This window comes from Panthera pardus, unplaced genomic scaffold (genome assembly GCF_024362965.1).
Source record: "Panthera pardus isolate Hobbes unplaced genomic scaffold, ASM2436296v1 HiC_scaffold_16, whole genome shotgun sequence".
Lineage (NCBI taxonomy): Eukaryota > Metazoa > Chordata > Mammalia > Carnivora > Felidae > Panthera > Panthera pardus.
Window position 1 is genome coordinate 33,524,073 of NW_026526721.1, and position 20,646 is coordinate 33,544,718.

Below are 20,646 nucleotides of genomic sequence, written 5' to 3' on the forward strand. Positions count from 1 at the left end.
TAAATAAATATTGCCATTTCTCTCCAGGACACTGAGTGAAAGACTGTCTAGTTAGCTTATTTTGTTATTGTTTTGGGGGTTTCATGGCATATTGTTGAATACTCCTTCTACCTAATGAATATAAAGCTAGATTTTTGCCACAAATTTGAGTATTCTCTAAACATGAGAAATTTCTGAAATATGGATCTCATTTTTCTTTTCCACAGTTGGGACTGAAGCAAAAATAAAACAGGGGGTTGGGGGGAGGATGCAAGGAAAAGGAGAGGAATCTTGAACAACATAAATGGGTATTTGGGAGCTTGAAGGGGTGAGAACTTTCTCTAGTGGAGACCAACACTTATGGAAGAGGCAGACACTCAGAGCTAGAGCACCAGGACAAATACTATCCTCCCCTATGCCATCAAGATTCCCAAGAGAAAGGAAAATATGTTTCCTATAGTAAGTAAAGTGGGATCCTGTCAATTTTATGTGACTCTCAACAGTCAGGGTTACTGAAGATGATTATTATGTTAATAAACATAACCTCTGTTCTCTCAAGACTCAAGCCCAATCATAAATCTAACCTCCTTGTAACTGCAATTCTGTGCTTCTTCCCTCAAGGTATGATGTTTTCTTCACAATACCAAATCTCACTAAGAAGCAAACAGAAACAAAAGGAACAGAAAAGTAAAGCCCTCCATTTAATTTAAACAGTATAGCTGCACAATACTCATAAAGGAAAACTGTGAAGCAAGGGGCCAAATTGCCTTGTTCTTTACCTCTCACACTTGTGTTGACTTTGAGCCCTAGCACTGCCCTTGGAAAGACAGGTCTTGCTGGCCAGCTGGATGTACCTTATTTATAATTAGAGATATAATACATCTCAGTGTCTAAAATATTACTCCAGATGAGTCAGTCTGAATGGAAAAAGGAAATAGTCCATCTACAAGGCCCACATACTTCAGTAGTCATCTTTGGAACCCAGTCTCCACACATGTTGACAGTAACCACACCATAGCTTCCAACTTGTTTGCCTCTTTTGTCTCCACTAAACTGCATCTTCGAAACGAAAAATCCTTTAGAAAACTTTCCTAAATATCTGGGATATTGTCATTTGGAATCCTGTGGGTCTTTAGAATTAAACCCTATGTAACGGTCACCATCAATGTGAAACATTTCTACAATGTATATAGAAGGAAAACTGCTACATCACAGGACACGGAATCTTTATCTTCTGTAAATACTTTTTTTTTTTAATGTTTATTTATTTTGGAGAGAGAGAGAGAGAGAGCGACCTCAGGAGGCGTAGAGAGAGAATGGGAGACAGCATCCCAAGCAGGCTCCGTGCTGTCAACACCAGAGCCCAACTAAGAGCTGGATCTCACAAACCGTGAGATTATGACCTGAGGCCAAATCAAGAGTTGGATTTGCCACCCAGGTGCCCCAGGCTTTGGTAAATATTTCTTAATCGGTCTTCATTTTATGCTGACTTCCTCAAGCAATGTATGAGAGTTCCCATTTCTCTAGATTGTGTCAGACTTCAAAATATTTGCGAAGCTGATGATAAAATCATACCTAATGCTTAATTTGCACTTCTTGATTGCCATTGTGTTGGACATTCTTTCATACATTTATAGTCCATTTGTTTTTTATGCTCTGAATTTGTTGAAATGTTCTTCAAAGGTTCTGCATGTCTTGCTCATTTTCATTATTAGTTCCTAGCACAAATGGCATCACTTTGAGAGAGGCCATGAGAGATCATCCTATCTGTGATTTCTCCTAATTACTTCCTCATCTCCCTGAAAACTTAACATAACACTGATCACAATCTACAACAATGTCTTGTGTATTGTTTTTTGTTTACTGTCTCTGTTTTTCAAAACTAAAATCAATGTGCTCCAGGGGCACCTGGGTGGCTCAGTCAGTTGAGCTTTTCCCTCTCTCTCTGCCCCTCCCCCATTCATGCTCTGTCTCAAAAATAAACATTAAAAAAATTTTTTTAAATAAATGTAAAAAATAAAATCAATGTGTTCCATGTGGACGAGTATTTTCTCTGTTCATGCTGTACCCCAGTGTCAAAAAGAACCTCACACAGAGGATGTGTTAAATAAGTCCTTGTTGAATGAATGAATTGCAAAACAATCACGTGCTAGTTGTAGAAATTTTGTATCCAAATGCAATTTACAGGAAAGGAGAAACTTTGTTCTGTTCATTGTTAGCCTAAGACAGATAGTAAGTAGTCAATATATGTTTGTGGAATGGAGTCACATTTTGGTTGCTCAGAATTGGCTTTTGATTAGCTGCTGTTTTTTATGCATATAATACAGAGTCAAATTGCTAAAGAAAATATAAATAGAAACAGTATTATTGTTTCCAATTGAAACAAGCATCTGGTTAAGTTGGTTATATCACATACACACACAGACACCCACACATTTTATCTCAGCAAAATAAAATGTGAAGTCTAATCTAAATCATACTAAAATTTTTCCTTTAAATAAAAAAAAATAGAAAAAAAAGGAAAAGTCAATATTAATATACTAAGTCTGCTTTAGTGGAGAGGAGGATTATAAAGAATCATCTCTAGTGCCTTCCTAGGCATTGTAAATAACTCAAAAATTTTGGCAAGTGCATAAAACAGCTCACAAATGAGTTGACACTTTGCAGGTAGCAATTATTGCCTTAGGTAGGAAGTTTAAATGTTTGCTTTCCTTTTATTCATCATGAAGGGGAAAAGGTCTTCCCATAAGTAAAAAAGATAATGATGTTTACACAAAGATTATAAAGAGCCATATTTCTTTGAAAGACTGCCTGAAATCCTAGCTAAAGATCAAAACAGTCTTCTACAAAGCACATCTGAATAACGTGTGATCTGAAGATGGGGAGAGTCCTACTATCTAGTCTCTGCTGGTAATAATATAGCCTTGCCAAATATTACTCATTTTTCTTTTTATTTATTTTTTAAGCAGTTACTTTAGATCAAAGCAAATTGATTATATCCCTTCCTGTAGCTACAGAAGAGGAACACATCAAACTGTGCAACGTTATATGTTTATGTTGGCTTGCATGTATAAACACCAGTTTCTTATTGTTTAGCTAGGTCCATATGTGTCTCAGTTGTATACTTTTGAACAAACGAATGATTTGGCTACAGCTACCACTGGCACAACTATTACTACAGAGGACCTTTTTGTGAATTGGAAAATAAACCACATGGAAAAAATTGAGTTATTCTGCTCAGCTGACCTAGACTAGGAAACCAGCTATACTCAGTTCATGCCTATGCATCTCACATGCTTTTCCCAGGACAGTAGAATAGTTTAAGCATGACCCTGAGGCAATGCTAGGGGGACAACATTGCAGATGGAAACCTCCACAGACACAAATCTCCTGAAGCCTCGGTTTGGAATTTGTATTTCTGCTTCAGTCTCTTGAGCGTATGTGTGTTTGGACACACATATGTCCAAACCCAGAGCCAAAAGGTAAAGAAGATCACTCTGCTCATGGAGGAAGGATACTGCCATCTACTAGGCAAAAAGTATGAACACAGGCCAGAAAGATGAAAGAAATTGGCTCCATCAGTGTTTTGACCATTTCTTCCTATAACTTTCTCCAGAAATGCTATCTTATGTTTCAGAATGTTAACATGAGGTAGGTCAGAGAGCATACTTTAGAGAGTTTAGGTCTCTTACTGTCAGATGAATGGGTCTTAATACTTACATTACTACTATGGCCTGAATGCTTGCACCTCTCTCCCCCCCCCCCCCATTAATATGTTGAAATCCTAATGTCCAATATGATGGTACGAGGAAGTATGGCCTTTGGAAGGTACTTGAAGTGTGAGAGTGGAGCCCTCAAGAGTAGGATTAGTGCCCTTATCAAAGAAGTTCCACAGAGCTCCCAGCCCCTTCTACCATGTGACGACACTACAAAAAAGTCTGTCATATGGAAGAATACCCTTAGCTAGCCAGGCTGGCACCCTGAGCTTGGATTTCTAGCTTTCAGAGCTGTTAGAAATAAATTTCTGTTGTTTATAAGCCATCCATCCAGTCTGTGGTGTTTTGTTAGAGCAGCGCAAACAGACTAAGACATCTCCATTAGGAATATAATAGATTGTATAGAATAAACTTTTCAATTTTAATTGCTCTAACCTTTGCTGGTTATAAATGTTTTCTTCAGTCACATGAATAAGCTATTATAGGCTAGTAAGTGGTTGAGAAATGGGCTAATATAGACAGTATCATTAGTGCTAAGGAGATTCAGATTAAAGATTAAATCATTATGTGATTGATTTAATAAGACTCTTTGTAGAAAAATGTGATGACGATTTTCATTTTACTGAAGTTTAATGGTTGTATCTTATTTTGTAATCTTACTTATTTCTAGGAAAATGTGTGCCAGGAGGTTCTAAGACATGCACACTTTTCTGTATTTCTACATGTAGCTAGTAACCTCTAAATGGTTAAATAGCTGTTATTAAGCTGAAATCCTCTTTGATACCTACTCCAAAATTAAGATGTCTGATCCAAAGACTGTGACATATGCTAACTCCTATGTGATGTAGTCATCAATATTAACATTAACCTGAAACCTGGAACAAAGTTAAAAGAGCACCTGATTTTAACCAATATATTATTTAATGTGTTTGTGGGAAAAAAATATTTTTCCAAAAGTAATTGTCCTTGAATTGAAATTCCAAATAATGCTGTTAAGTGAGAAGATTTACTCCTAAAGCTTGAAGACATTGTTTCTGAAATTGTTACACAAAAAACGTGTAAAGTGCATTACTCTAAAATGTATATATTATAGTACTTTTTACTGGAAAAACTCTGAATCCTAACATTGTTTTATACATTTTCACTATTTTTTTCAACATAGAGAAGGCCAGTTATTCTTAATTTGGTTCAGAAATTGAGGCAAGGAGTTAAAGGAAATGAATGGGATTAGGTACGAGTGGAATACATATTACTATGCATGTATTAATTGAGTCCTTGTTTAGCTTACATAAAAAGCACTTCACATGTGGAATAAGCTTTGTAATACTGTAATGAGTCAGTCAAAGTATGATTGAACCCAAAATATTATATATTCTTTCTTTGAAACTCCATATGACATACTGAAGAGAGGGAGGGTAAGATACTAATTTTCTGGTAAAATATTAGTAACTCTGTTAAGCAATTTAAATCTCCCTAAAATACTATTTATAACCCTCCCAATAATACTGTGAGGTAGGTATGCTTGTTCAGAAAAAAGACACTTAACAACATAAAAAGGATCACTATAACATTTTGTGAAAAAACAGAATGTAATATTTAACAAATAAAATACAAAGAAGAAAACCTGTTTGCATTATATAAAAACAATCAAATTATAATGTTTATAAAGTCCCTAAACATAAACATTATGGACCCTGCCCAATATTCTAGACTCTTTAGTTACTTTCCTTGCTCCCTCAGTCTCCAAAACATGCATGGCACACACACAAACACACACACACCCACACAACACACACTATAATGAGGTCACATTAAATGAATTTATTTGCTTTGCTCCAGGGTCTCTTGTCTCTTCAGTTTTGCCCATGCTAATCCCACTGGCAAGCACACTTTTTCTCCTTGATCTCATCTCTTCTATTCCTTTGACTTCTAATCACTTTTTTTTTTTAATGTTTTTTTTCCAACGTTCTTTATTTATTTTTGGGACAGAGAGAGACAGAGCATGAACGGGGGAGGGGCAGAGAGAGAGGGAGACACAGAATCGGAAACAGGCTCCAGGCTCCGAGCCATCAGCCCAGAGCCTGACGCGGGGCTCGAACCCACAGACCGCGAGATCGTGACCTGGCTGAAGTCGGACGCTGAACCGACTGCGCCACCCAGGCACCCCCTAATCACTTTTGAATATCTGATTTTTAAAAAAATAGGTAATAGTTTTTCTCTCTCTCTCTCTCTCTTCATTTCTTTTGGGTGATGATTAAATGAGCAAACACATGCGAAACAGAATAACAATTAGGACATATACATGGCAATATATAGTATTACCAACATTACTACACATCCTCCAGATATCTTCCTTCCTAAGTCTCCACTGGACCTTCTAGCCATGAGTTTCATGTGTCAAATTTACATCGATGTGTCTGTCATATTACGTGTCATGCTCTGTTACAGTTGTGGATATGTTTGTCTGTACACCCTCTCCACTGGTCTTTGACCTCACTAAGAAATATTCCTATATCTATCTTCTTATTTTATGCAACAACTATCAATAAAGAGAAAAATAATAGGAAGGAAATAAAAATGCTTTCATAAACTTACATGCATAGGTGCATGCCAGAAGACTACATGGACAGAATACTAATCTCCTCCTAAAATTTTAAAAAACTGCCCATTATTTCTCTGCCCCACTTCACTTCTAAAAGTGAAGTAAAAAAAGCATTTAACTTCATTAAAAACGAAGCTCCAAATATTGCCAAGCAACTGGGGAAAAGGCATGCAAATTATAAAGGATGGGTGTATGGCTATGCATTTGGAAAAAATAAATTAAGAAAAAATGTTTTCATTTTCAATAGCATATTTATCAACAGTATTAGGGTTCTCCAGAGAAACAGAACCAATAGTATGGAATACTATATCCATAGGTATGTAAGTACATGTGTGTGTGTGTGTGTGTGTGTGTGTGTGTGTGTGTGTACAGAGACAGAGAGAGAGAGAGAGAAAGAGAGAGAGAGAGAGGAAACTGGCTTGTGTAATTAGGGAGGTTGACAAATCCTAAATCTACATTTGCCAAGTGGAGATCTAACAGAGTTGATGGTTTAGTTCCAGTTTGAAGGCCAGCAGGCTTAAGAACCAGAAAAAGCTGATTATCAGTTCAAGTCCAAAGGCAGAACAGAACCACTGTCCCAGCTCAAGGAAGTCAGGCAGGAGAAGTTTCCTTTTACTTGGTGGAAGGTTGGTGTTTTTTCTATTCAGCCTTCAGCTGATTGGATGAAACCCACCCACATTAGGGAGAGCAATGTGCTCTACAGTAGTCTACTGACTTAAATGTTCAATAACATTTCACAGAATGTTAATAACACCTTCACAGAAACACCCAGAATTATGTTTAACCAAATATCTGGGCACCTGAGGCCCAGTCAAGTTGACACATAAAATTAACCGTCTCGTCAACGATGTAAATTTTGTCATACCCATATAATTTGGAATTTGCTTCCTAACTGTGATTCCTATGACAACTTCTTTAAACCTTAACTTTTTAGGTTTCAGTGTAGATGCTTTTACAGCATACTTCTTCAGACTTTTTCAATTCTAGCATTTATGGTAAGAATTAACAATATTTATTGTACTCCTGCTATTTGCTGGCACTGTATTAAGTATGTTTTCATTTTATAATCTGATGTAACTCAAGTATCAACCCCAGGCCAATTTCTATCTTTCTAACACAGGAACAACCTGGAGATTTAATTATTATTTCAGATACAGTATTCAGCATATATAATGGAGCATGGCCAAATATGAAAAGAAGCAACTATATGGTCACCAAGAGGGAAATTAAAACAAACGAACAAACAAAAAAGCCCTTTGTTGTGTTGTTTGATACAAATGCTATCCAGGAATCTTAATTTCCCAGCTGTTAAGCCTGTAAGAACTTAATCCTACAACTGAATGCTTTCCAACTGGTTTGTCCTAGGGATCTAAGCCATAGGAGGTGAATTCCTGTCATGGCCCTAGACATGCTACTCAGAGCAGCTGTTCTCAAACTTGACTACACATTAGAATCATGTGAAGAGTTGTCTTTTTTTTTGTTTTAATAAGTTTGATATTTCAATTTTTTGATGTTTATTCATTTTTGAAAGACATGAAGGACAGATCATGAGCAGGAGAGGGACAGAGAGAGGGAGACACAGAATCCAAAGTAGGCTCCAAGCTCTGAGTTGTCAGCACAGAGCCTGACGTGGGGCTCGAACCCATGAACCATGAGATTATGACCAGAGCCAAAGTTGGAGGCCTAAGCCAGCTGAGCCACCCAGTGCCCTACAGTTGTCTTTTTTCTTATTGGTGATACTGGATAACATCCCCAGATATTCTAGTTTAGCTGCTTTTGTTTAAAGTATGGGCATAGAGAATTTTAAAAGCTCTCCAAGTGTTTCTAATGCACAGCCACAACTAAGAAACACTGAATGGGAGTGATAAAACTTCTCAAAATACTAAATGAGAGAAGCTCCAATTTTCTGATACTTGCAACATGAGCTTTCCTAAGTCTTGATCATCATATATTTAAATTAATTCAGAATCTGACAAAGCATTTTGCCCTTTTTAAAAAAAATATAAGTGCATGCATCTGTTTCTATGTTTGAAGCAGTAGAAAGAATAGATCAAAATTAACAGCATGTTTTAAGATTATGTTTACCTTGTTTTAGTCAAAACCTTTTACTAAGAAACACAGACCAAACTTTTATAAAAGAATATCAGAAGGTGGTGAACTAAGCATTCATTATTCAAGCTTTCCCTAATACATATGATTCCAAGCTTATTAAGACATACTCAACGGCTAATATTAGACAATTTTTCACTTAAAATTCACACTAATTTAGGCAAGTCATTTATACACGGTCATCAAAATAGCCACATATTATGAAAGGCATTTATGCTTGAAACTGTTACAAGTACTTCTCTTTTCAAAATCCACCTAAATTGACAAGTAATTGTCCTAAGGCATGAGAATATGATGACACATTTCACCAGAGGGGTTTTTCTCAATACTCTTTACTCACTACAGATTTTTATTACATATTTATATTCGTTAAGGTTATCCAGAGAAAAATAATCAGTAGAGTGTGTGTGTCCAACGTGAATGGATGAGAGAAAGAGAGAGATTTTAAGGAATTGCCTCATATGATTATGGAGGCTGACACATCCACATTTTTCAGAATTGGCCAGCGGCTGGACACCCAGAAAAAAGTGCTGCAGCTCAAGTTTGTAGACAGTCTGCTAGCAGAATGCCCTCTTCCTTGAGAGGTATCAGTTTTTTGTTTTTGTTTTTTGGTTTTTTTTTTTTTCCTTTTAAGGTCTTCAACTGATTGGACAAAGCCCACCAACATCATGAAGGATAATCTGGTTTACTCAAAGTATACTGAATTGAAAGTAATTTCATCTAAAAATTATCTCAGAGCTACTCGGAGCTACCTATAAACTAGTGTTTGATCAAATATCTGGGTACTATGATCTACCCAAGTTTACACATAAAATTAACCATCACAACACTAGAAAAGTGAAGTTTAAAGTGACGCTTAAAAAATAATAATGTGATGGGGCTCAGTTGGTTAAGTGACCTACTTCGTCTCGGGTCAGGATCTCACAGCTCGTGAGTTCAAGCCCATGTCAGGCTCTGTGCTGACAGCTCAGAGCCTGGAGCCTGCTTCAGATTCTGTGTCTCCCTCTCTCTCTCTGCCCCTCCCCTACTCACTCCCTGTCTCCTGAAAAGAAATAAACATTAAAATCTGTGTGTGTGTGTGTGTGTGTGTGTGTGTATGTGTGTATATATATATATATATATATATATATATATATAGCTTAAATTAATTTTGCTATTCCATTAGCTCCTCAACCAATTCTTTAGTTTCATTCATTTCAAAATATAAGCAATAGAGAAATCCAGTTTAAAAAGTGAGATGCCTAGAATGAATCCTCTTGCCTCAGCCCTTTGGATATTCAGTGGTTAATTTTATTTTTGTTGTTGTGTCATCATATTATTAGTAATTAGAATAATTATTTTCTATATTCTTTCTGTTATAATCACAGACCTCAGATAATAGAAGCTTCCCATGGCCTTATATTCCAAATGTTTGAATCTAATAAATATCATTAGCAAAGCAGTTCTAACCAAATTCTTGCTGAACCCTTATGAATTAAGACACAGTTTTCAAAAATCTGCAAAAAAAAAAAAACAAATAAAAGTGAATCATTGTAATAATTATAAGCTTTCTGTGAATATAAAATAAAAAGACACTTATAAAACATTTGGACGATTGCATGGCAAAAAATCAGCTCATAATAAATGATATTGTGATTGTGGTTATTACTTGGTCTTTCTGTTCAGAGCAAGCAAGCAATGGAATGGGGACAAGTATCAGCTCAGTCTAAATGAAGGTCTATCTGTATATAAACCTGTGACCTTATTCCCTCCAAAACCTTGAGTGAAGAACCCACTTAAATTTTAAACCAAAATGTTCAAAACAAATTAACAACAACAACAAATCCCCCAAATAAACCTAATATCCCTTTCAGAAAAATACATTAACTTCTGAATAATGTACCAACTTCAATGTGTATCTTGCAATTACATATTTCTTGTCATAATAGAGACCAATTCACAATGATGTAGTCACATATGAGTCGCACTTGTCAGTGCAATATGCCATCAAAGGGGAGACAAAAGTCTACTTAGGGAGAAGTGGGGTAAAGAGCTCTTTAAGCTGACCTTTTGCTGATAAGTTGATGATGTTCTCATTAGCAGCAACCCTGCTGTTTGCCCTCAATAAAAGATAACACCCTGCTGTCAACGCAATTTCCATTTTTATGATTTACTGACACAATTATATTAAAGACTTTTTCAAATTGATTAGTGTTTAAGCAAAGATTAAGATGTTTTTTATAAATTTTCATTCTGTGTTCCCCCAAAACCAAACGATATTTTTCACGATGTATGATTATATGGGATAAATCTGACAAAGAGTTTGCCAATATCCAAGTGAGATTTTTAAATATGCTTGTTACTAAAGAGAACAATTTGTAGCTAACCTTTCCATTATACATATTTTAATAATTTTTTTCTTTGTAGCATAGCTAACGTTATTTCCCATAGAAACACCACTTTAATTTCCTTCTACTATGAAAAATATTGCATCTCTGCTTTTAGAAACATGAGTAATTCTTTCTATAATTAAATTAATGTGAATGTTGCAGGAGTTTGACCATGAGATTTATTTTCTGAGAGGAAGTCTATCATTGTGGCCAGAGGAAAGACTGAAATCTGGCAGACCTTTGTTTAAATTTTGGCTACACAACTTATTACATAGGTGACCTCAAAGAAGTTATAATCTTTCCTGAAACAATATTAGTCGTTTCATTCAATTTAGTAGTGAATGGAAAATTAGATACTAAATTTAAAGCACATGGCTCATGATAACTATTGCCAAAGCATAGGCTATTTAACTTGGGACCTCCAATGTTTTAATGAAAGAGTACATTAAGGAAAAGTTTTTTGTATTGCTGAATTTGTGATGTTAATGAGGAATACTTAAATAATCTATAAATTATGATACATATTTTTTCCTGTGGCAAATACATGTTTATATTCATTATGATTCAAATTTATATCAATAAAATTATATCAGGATATTTCTTAATTGCATTGACCCATTTGTTCGTGAGAAAAAAGACAGTAAGCAAAACCAGAAGGAGAAATAAGTAAATGTCAAGCACATATGGAAGACCATTGAGGCCCTTCTGATTTTAAAGCAAAAAGGAAGCCATTGTTAGCCTCTCTTCCCACCACACACACACACACACACACGCACATACACACGTGCGCACACACACACACTTTCCCAAAGACATGAGAACTTCTAGAAGTGACAGCACTGAGCAGCTTCATGGGGCAGCAGCTGTACTCAGAGGGCAGAACAAATCCTCACCATGCCACACTCTCCACAACAGGGAGTTGTATCCCCTGCAGAGAGCAGGACAGCCATTTTTGACTGGTGAAGTATTGAGAATGTTGGTAGAAACACTTTTATGACCTATGTGAGATGCCTCAGATTTCCCCAGAAATATTGAGGGTCAGATTTTCCAGGGATTCAGAAGTCCTTCATAACCAATTAGAGACAAAAAGCAGGGTAAACCTGGAAACATTTATTTTATTTTTATGTTGTACAACCATCTAGTTTTGTGTCACTATCATATGATGTATTATCATTTTACTGTGTTAAAAGCAATGAAGGTTTGTTCTTTACAAAATAGCATATAAACATATATATACAGACAATTATTTAATACATATTAAATGGAATTCTTAAATTAAATACACATTCATTGAAGTATTCAATATCCAGATATGTGAATCTGGAGAAAAAAAGACTCAGGAGCAGAAGAGTATCTCCAAACTATCTCTAAAAGTCTTAATACTACACCTCATTCTGCTATACACTCAAATATGTATTAACAAAGTCTTTCAGGGTTGCCTGACTGGCTCAGTCTGTTAAGCCTCCACCTTTGACTCAGGTCATGATCTCACGGTCCATGGCTTTAAGCCCCGCATGGGCTCTGTGATGATAACTCAGAACCTGGAGTCTGCTTCGGATTTTGTGTCTCCCTCTCTCTCTCTGCCCTTCCCCTGCTCATGTGCTTGTGCACTCTCTCTCTCTCTCTCTCTAAAATAAAATAAACATTTAAAAAAACTTTCAACATCCTACACATCAATATTCTAATATGCTTAAATTGACACATTTAAAATCCCAATTTATTGCAACCATACTGTCAACACTTCAACTACAAAACTAAAAATGAACACTTTAACTCACTTTTATTCATTTGTTTCTTTAACTTTAACTCCAGTATAGTTAACATACAGTGTTACATTAGTTTCAAGTATACAATATAGTGATCAAAACATTAAAAATAGAAGTACTGTATGATCCAATAATCCTGCTACTTGGTATTTACCTTCAAAATACAAAAACGCTAATTCAAAGGGATACATGCACCTCTGTGTTCCAGTATTATTTAAATTAAGGAGAACCAGGGATGCTTGGGTGGCTCAGTCAGTTAAGTGTCAGACTCTTGATTTTGGCTTATGTCATGATCTCATGGTTCATGAGATTGAGCCCCTCATCGAACTCTGGACTAACAATATGTAGACTGTTTGGGTTTCTCTGTCTTCTCTCTCTGCTCCTCCCCATTTTGTATGCACACATACTGTCTCTCTCTCTCAAAATAAATAAACATTTTTCAGAGTAATGAATGATTTAATTAAGGAGAACCAATGAGCATTACTTCAATTTTAAATTCCCCTGTTAACAATTTTCTATATCAAAAGCTCTTAAAATGAAAGGATGTTCATATTTATACTGTTTCATATATTGGAGTTAATAAAATCTTAATTTAATATTTCATTTGGCCAACTATCTCTGAACTCCTGTAACCAAAAACCATTATTAAATTTGGTGTCCTGAAGATAATTTGCAATAACAGTTCTTAAATGTTTATATGGACTCATTTTTTATCATATTCTTTCATTTTTATCTCAATGTTCTCAACCTATCTCCTCCGTTTTATGTTTACTTCATACATAAAACTGAGCATTGTCTTCCCAGATTCAAGCTGGGCTCAGTGTTATCACCATTCACAATCTTTATCTCACACTCGGCTACTTTTCACCAACCTAGCTTTATTGATGTCACTGCAGGACTCCACGTCTCAGCAATTCCTGCATGAATGGCAGTCATACCCAGATGTGGAAAGCAGCTGGCAATGTCAATGGAAACTTATCAAATGCATTTATAAAAATAAAGACAAGAATAATGAAAAAAAAATCTTTGAATCTTCCATGATATGTCTAAATAAAGAAGTGCCACTGTCAAAATTTTATTTTTTTAAAACGTTTATTTACTTTTGAGAGAGAGAGAGAGACAGACAGACAGAGAGACATGAGCAGGGGAGGAGCAGAGACAGAAGAAGACACAGAATCCAAAGCAGGCTCCAGGCTCTGAGATGTCAGCACAGAGCCCAGTGTGGGACTCAAACCCATCAACTGTGAGATCATGACCTGAGCTGAACTGGATGCTTAACCAACTGAACCACCCAGGCGCCCCAATCAAAATTTTAGATTTCCAGATCTTCAGATAACTGGAATGCATAATTAGTAGAATTATGAGAGACCTCACAGTATTGTACTTGGGAAACCCATAGTGTTCAAATTCCACTGTATTGATTCTGGAATATAGATATTGAGGATATGTTAATCCAGACTTCACAGAATCTCTATGAGTTATAATTTAGTCACAAAATAAAAATATTTTAAAGATATCATTCCAAAAAAGGCCAATTAAGCCATATAAGTGAATAAATAAGACATAAAGCTCATATGAGATATCAATTGTCCACACATATATAAGTATACATTTTCATGTGAATTAATTCCTTTTGTCCATGTATCAATAAGGAATAAAATAAAAGGTTGTAATAAAGGCAGGAAAAAATGGTCAAGGATGTAGGAAAGAGAGGATCCAGGAGCTTAAAAATAGTAAACACTCATTTAATACAAAGATATTATAAATGAAGAATGTCTTAAAAGTTAATAAGTTTGTTGTTAGCAGTAAAATAATATAAAATAATAAAACCTGAAATTTAAATGTGTAATAGACATATAAAATGCTCTTACAAATGAATAGTAAATTTATGCTGTAAACAAACAATTGATACTTATCTCACATCATTTCAACTTATGATATCCTCCTGAAAAATACACAGGCACAGGCTTACACACACATATACAAACACACATCAGTTATGTTGTCCCAAGTCTCTGAGTTTCCCTCTGGTTCTTTTTGAGGCATTTGACTCTGGTACATTGATGTGGACACATAAGTTGAAAACACCAAAATGACACATAACAGAATACATAGAGAAAACAGGCAAGAGCAACAGATAAGCATTAACACCTAATGAGCCAATCCACCAGTCTTGGCATTAAGTGGAAATAAGACTTGCCTGTAAGCTTTCTTTTGCAAACTCAATGTACGTAAGTGATGGTTGATGTCTCTAGTTAATATGTAGATTATAATAGCATATGATACTTTAAAAAAAAATTAAAACACTTGGAAGTATATTCCTATCTTAACATGGGAAGACAAAACCATACTTAAGTCTCTAATTAGCTAGTATGTTTTTCTTTTTTTAATTTTTCTTTATTTATTTTTTAATTTACATCCAAGCTAGCTAGCATGTAGTACAACAAAGATTTCAGGAGTAGATTCTTTAATGTCTCTTACCCATGTAGCCCACCACCCCCACAACCCCTCCAGTAACCCTCTGTTTGTTCTCCACATTTAAGAGTCCCTTATATTTTTGTCCCCCTGCTGGTTTTATATTATTTTTTCTTCTCTTCCCATATGTTCATCTCTTTTGTATCTTAAAGTCCTCATATGAGTGAAGTCATATGATATTTGTCTTTCTCTGACTAATTTTGCTTAGCATAATATCCTCTAGTTCCATCCACATAGCTCTGAATGGCAATATGTCATTCTTTTTAATTGAGTAATACTGTACTGTATATATGTATGTATGTGTATATATATACATATATATATGTGTATATATATATGTATATATACATATATATACAGATATATATATATATATGTGTATATATATACACATATATATATATATATCTCCCAATATACACATATATATATATATATCTCCCATCTTCTTTATCCATTCATCCATCGATGGACATTTGGGCTCTTTCCATACTTTGGCTATTGTTGATAGTGCTCCAACAAACATTGAGGTACATGTGTTCCTTAGAAATATCATACCTGTTTCCCTTGGATAAATACCTATTTGTGTAATTGCTGGGTCATAGGGTAGTTCTATTTTTCATTTTTGAGGAATCTCCATACTGTTTTCCAGAGTGGCTGCACCAGCTTGCATTCCCACCAACAATGCAGAAGAGATCCTCTTTCTCTGCATCCTTGCCAACATCTGTTGTTGCCTGAGTTGTTAATGTTAGCCATTCTGACAAGTGTCAGGTGCTATCTCATTGTGATTTTGATTTGTATTTCCCTGATGATGAGTGATGTTGAGCATTTTTTCATGTGCTGGTTGGCCATCTGGATGTCTTCCTTGGAAAAGTGTCTATTCATGTCTTTTGCCCACTTCTTCACTGGATTACTTTTTTGGGGGGTGTTGAGTTTGATAAATTCTTTATAGATTTTGGATACTAACCCTTTATCTGATATGTCGTTTGCAAATATCTGTTCCCATTCTGTCAATCGCCTTTTAGTTTTGCTGATCATTTCCTTTGCTGTGCAGAATTTTTAGTTTGATGAGGTCCCAATAGTTCATTTTTGCTTTTGTTTTCCTTGCCTCTGGAGACATGTTGAGTAAGAAATTGCTGCAGCCAAGGTCAAAGAGGTTTTGCCTGCTTTCTTCTCGAGGATTTTGATGGCTTCCTGTCTTACATTGAGGTCTTTCATCCATTTTGAGTTTATTTTTGTGTATGGTGTAAGAAAGTGGTCCAGGTTCATTTTTATGCATGTCGCTGTCCAGTTTTCCCAGAACCACTTGCTGAAGAGGCTGTCTTTATTCCATTGGATATTTTTTCCTGCTTTGTCAAAGATTAGTTGGCCATTCGTTTGTGGGTTCATATCTGAGTTCATTATTCTGTTCCCTTGATCTGAGTGTCTGTTCTTGTGCCAGAACCATACTGTCTTGATGATTACAGCTTTGTAATACAGCTTAAAGTCCGGGATAGTGATGCCTCCTGCATTGGTTTTCTTTTTTAACATTGCTTTGGCTCTTCGAGGTCTTTTCTGTTTATATACAAATTTTATGATTGTTTTTTCTACCTCTGAGAAGAATGCTGCTGTTATTATGACAGGGATTGCATTGAATATGCAGATAGCTTTGGGTAGTATGGACATTTTAACAATATTTGTTCTTTGTATCCAGGAGCATGGAATCTTTTTCCATTTTTTTGTGTCTTCTTCAATTTCTTTCATAAGCTTTCTATAGTTTTCAGTGTATAGATTTTTCACCTCTTTGGTTAAATTTATTCCTAGGTATTTTATGGTTTTTGGTGCAATTATAAATGGGATCAATTCCTTGATTTCTCTTTGCATTGCTTCATTGTTGGTATATAGGAATGCAACCGATTTCTGTGCATTAATTTTATATCCTACCACTTTGCTGAATTCATGGATCAGTTCTAGCAGTTTTTTGGTGGAATCTTTTGAGTTTTCCATATACAGTATCATGTCATCTGCGAAGAATGAAAGTTTGACCTCCTCCTGGACTATTTGGATGCCTTTTATTTCTTTGTGTTGTCTGACTGCAGAGGCTAAGACCTCTAATACTATGTTGAATAACAGTGGTGAGAGTGGACATCCCTGTCTTGTCCCTGACCTTAGGGGGAAAGCTCTCAGTTTTTCTCCATTGAGGATGATATTAGCATTGGGTTTTTCATATATGGCTTTTATGATCTCGAGGTATAATCCTTTTATCTCTACTTTCTTAAGGGTTTTTATCAAGAAAGGATGCTGTATTTTGTCAAATGCTTTCTCTGCATCTATTGAGAGGATCATATGGTTCTTCTCCTTTCTTTTACTGATGTGATAAATCACGTTAATTGTTTTGTGGATATTGAACCAGCCGTGCATTCCAGGTATAAATTCCACTTGGTCATGGTGAATAATTGTTTTAATGTATTGCTGGAGCCAGTAGGCTAATATCTTGTTGATTTTTGCTTCCATGTTCATCAGGGAAATTGGTCTATAGTTCTCCTTTTTAGTGGGGTCTCTGTCTGGTTTTGGAATCAAGGTAATGTTGGCTTCATGGAGTTTGGAAGTTCTCCTTCCATTTCTATTTTCTGGAACAGTTTCAAGAGAATAGGTGTTAAGTCTTCCTTAAATGTTGGGTAGAATTCCCCTGGAAAGCCATCTGGCCCTGGACTCTTGTTTTTTGGCAGATTTTTGATTACTAATTTGATTTCCTTACTGGTTATGGGTCTGTTCAAATATTCTATTTCTTCCTGTTTCAGTTTTGGTAGTGTATATGTTTCTAGGAATTTGTCAATTTCTTCAGATTGCCCATTTTATTAGCATATAATTATTCATAATATTCTCTTATTATTGTTTTTATTTCTGCTGTGTTGGTTGTGATCACTCCTCTTCCATTCTTGATTTTATTTATTTGAGTCCTTTCCCTTTTCTTTTTGTTCAAACTGGCTAGTGGTTTATTAATTTTGTTAACTCTTTCAAAGAACCAGCTTCTGGTTTCTTTGATTTGTTCTACTGTGTGTGTTTTTTTTTTTTTCGGTTTCAATAGCATTAATTTCTGCTCTAATCTTTATTATTTCCTCTCTTCTTCTGTTTTGGGGTTTTATTTGCTGTTCCTTTTCCAGCTCTTTAAGGTGTAAGGTTAGATTGTGTATCTGAGACCATACTTCCTTCTTTAGGAAGGTCTGGATTGCTATATACTTCCCTCTTATGACTGCCTTTGCTGCATCCCAGAGGTTTTGGGCTGTGGTGTTATCATTCTCATTGGCTTCCAAGTACTTTTTAATTTCCTCTTTAACTTCTTGGTTAACCCATCCATTCTTTAGTAAGATGTTCTTTAGTCTCCAAGTATTTGTTATCTTTCCAAATTTTTTCTTGTGGTTGATTTTGAGTTTCATAGTGTTGTGGTCTGAAAATATGTACAGTATGATCTCAGTCTTTTTGTACTTGTTGAGGGCTCATTTGTGTCTCAGTATGTGATTATTCTGGAGAACGTTCCATGTGCACTGGAGAAAAATGTATCTTCCCCATATGCTATAGTATGAAATGTTGTGAATGTATCTGTTAAGTCCATCTGGTCCAGTGTGTCATTCAAAGGCATTGTTTCCTTGTTGATTTTGTGTTTAGATGATATGTCCATTGCTGTAAGTGAGGTGTTGAAGTCCCCTACTATTATGGTATTATTATCAATGAGTTTCTTTTTGTTTGCGATTAATTGATTTATATATTTGGATGCTTTCAAATTTGGAGCATAAATGTTTATAATTGTTAGGTCTTCTTGGTGGATAGACCCCTTATGCCCTTATTCATCTCTTGTTGAAGTCTGTATTTTAAAGTATAGATTATCTGATAGAAGTATGGCTACTCTGGCTTTCTTTTGTTGACCATTAGCATGATAGATGGTTCTCCATCCCCTTACTTTCAATCTGAAGGTGTCTTTAGGTCTAAAGTGGGACTCTTGTAAACAGCATTTAGATGGATATTGTTTTCTTATCCATTCTGTTACCCTATGTCTTTTGATTGAAGTATTTAGTCCATTGACATTTAGACTGAGTCCTGAAATATATGAGTTTATGGCCATTATGTTTCTTGTAGAGTTGGAGTTTCTGGTAGTGTTCTCTGGTCCTTTCTAGTCTTTGTTGCTTTTGGTCTTTTTTTTTTTTTTTTTTTTTTTTTTTTTTTTTGTCTTTTCTCCCTTTGGACAGTCCCCCTTAAAATTTCTTGCAGGGCCAGTTTAGTGGTCATGAACTCCTTTAACTTTTGTTTGTCTGGGAAACTTTTAATCTCTCCTTCTATTTTGAACGACAGCCTTGCTGGATAAAGAATTCTTGGCTGCATATTTTTCTGATTCAGCACATTGAATATATCCTGCCACTCCTTTCTGGCCTGCCAAGTTTCTGTGGATAGGTCTGCTGAAAACCTGATCTGTCTTCCCTTGTAGGTTAGGGATTTTTTTTCCCTTGCTGCTTTCATGATTCTCTCCTTGCCTGAGTATTTTGTGAATTTGATTATGATATGCCTTGTTGGTGGTTGTTTATTGTTGAATCTAATGAGAGTCCCCTGTGCTTCCTGGATTTTGATATCTGTGTCTTGCCCCAGGTTAGGAAAGTTTTCTGATATGATTTGCTCACATAACCCTTCCACCCCTATTTCTCTCTCTTCTTCTGGGACCCCTAGGATTCTGATGTTGTTCCTTTTTAATGAGTCACTGATTTCTCTAATTCTTAAATCGTGCTCTTTTGCCTTAATCTCCCTCTTTTTTTCTGCTTCGTTATTCTCCATAAGTTTGTCCTCTATATCACTGTTTCTCTGTTCTGCCTCATCCATCCTTGCTGCTGCTGCATCCATCCATGATTGCAGCTCAGTTATAGCATTTTTACTTTCATTCCGGCTATTTTTTACTTCTTTTATCTCTGCAGAGAGGGATTCTAATCTATTTTTGACCCCAGCTAGTATTCTTATTATTGTGATTCTAAATTCTGGTTCAGACATCTGGCTTGTATCTGTGTTAAGTTCCTAGCTGTCATTTCTTCCAGCTCTTTCTTTTGGGGTGAATTCCTTTGTTTCATCATTCTGAAAGGAGAAAAGGAATTAATAAGGTTAAAAAAACAAAATAAAAAACAACACACACCCAAATCAAATAAATGATGATAGATCTTAGGTGTGTTTTGTTCTGGTTATTGAAATGAGCTTGGAAGATTAGAGAAAAGGGGAAACAGGGGGAAAACATTTAAAAATAGAGAAAATGAATACAATGAAATAGAATAAAATGACACGATGGAAGTAAAACAGAATTTGAAAAATTTACAAAAAAGTTAAAAGTATAGTAGGAAAAAAATAAAGAAAAATATCTTTGGGGAGCTGGAGTGGCTCCGTTGGTTAAGTGTCCAAATTCATCTCTGTCCATGAACTTGCAATTCGTGAGTTTGAGCCCAATATCAGGCTCTGTGCTGACACCTCGGAGCCTGGAGCCTGCTTCAGGTTCTTTGTCTCCTTCTCTCTCTGTTCCTCCCCTGCTTGCACTCTGACTCTCTGTCTCTTTCTCTCTCAAAAATAAATAATGATTAAAAAATTTAAAAAAAGAAAATTATTTTTAATAAAAATTGAAAATA